Here is a 1,289-nt window from a genome sequence, read left to right as displayed (position 1 = left end):
TATATGTGTGTGTATGTATGCAAGTATATATGTGTATATATATATGTGTACATATATATGTATGCATATATATGTATACATAGATGTATATGTAATATGTACTCATATATATATATATATATACACACATATACATGCTTACATATATTTATACACACATATATATATATATGCATACTGATATACATATACATACATATATCTATATATATAAAGATTAGAATGTGTGTGTGTCTGTCTGTGCGAATCCCTAAAACTCGCGAACTACACAACTGATTTCATTCAAATTTTACACATGCCTTACGTAGGGTCCATGCAGTGTCATGGGCTAAAACAGTTTCAACTTCTTGCCCAATGTGAGCCCAGAGCAATCTCTCATCTCTTACACTATTTCAGTATTACGTGTCAAAAGTGAAACATCTCCGTATTGTAATGTGAGATACTTTCACTTTAATACTTTCACTATTAATACTGAAACTATTCAAGTGAAACTATTATCTCACATATATACATACATACATACATAGTTACACACACACACACATATATATATAAATATATATATACACACATATATATACACACACACACACACACACACACACACACACACACACACATATATATATATATATATATATATATAAATTTATATAAATATGGATAAGATCGATATTTTAAATATTGATTTTATCAAGTGGCCAGCATGGGAATAAAAACCATCAAAGGTAACAATTATTTAAAATTATAAAAAATTATAATATACGGTATCTAAGAGATACCGCCACGCTGAAAAATAGCAGTCAAATCTTGACTCTAAACCACAATAAATGTTCATATAGCACAAAGAGCGAAGACGAAGACAAAATAAACTAGTAAAAATAACTGGATAATTCCAGATCCCGGATTTCTGGCTTTGCATAATAAATGCTTTGCCTTCATCGGTGGAATATACTCAGAAAAGCACATAAATACAAATATATATATATAAACATACAGTATACTTACATATACGAACGTATACATACATATATATGCACGTATGCACACGACCAATTTAAATTGCTCGCCTAAAAACTCCTCGTGCGATATGGTCAGAATATCAACCGCAGTAAATACACCGACAAAATAAATTTATATAAATAAGGATAAGATCGATATTTAAAATATTGATTTTATCAAGTGGCCAGCATGGGAATAAAAACCATCAAAGGTAACAATTATTTAAAATTATAATATAGGGTATCTAAGAGATACCGCCACGCTGAAAAATAGCAGGGGGTGGGGGA

This window comes from Octopus bimaculoides, chromosome 6 (genome assembly GCF_001194135.2).
Source record: "Octopus bimaculoides isolate UCB-OBI-ISO-001 chromosome 6, ASM119413v2, whole genome shotgun sequence".
Lineage (NCBI taxonomy): Eukaryota > Metazoa > Mollusca > Cephalopoda > Octopoda > Octopodidae > Octopus > Octopus bimaculoides.
The sequence above is the reverse complement of the archived record's forward strand: the minus strand, read 5'-3'. Positions refer to the sequence as shown.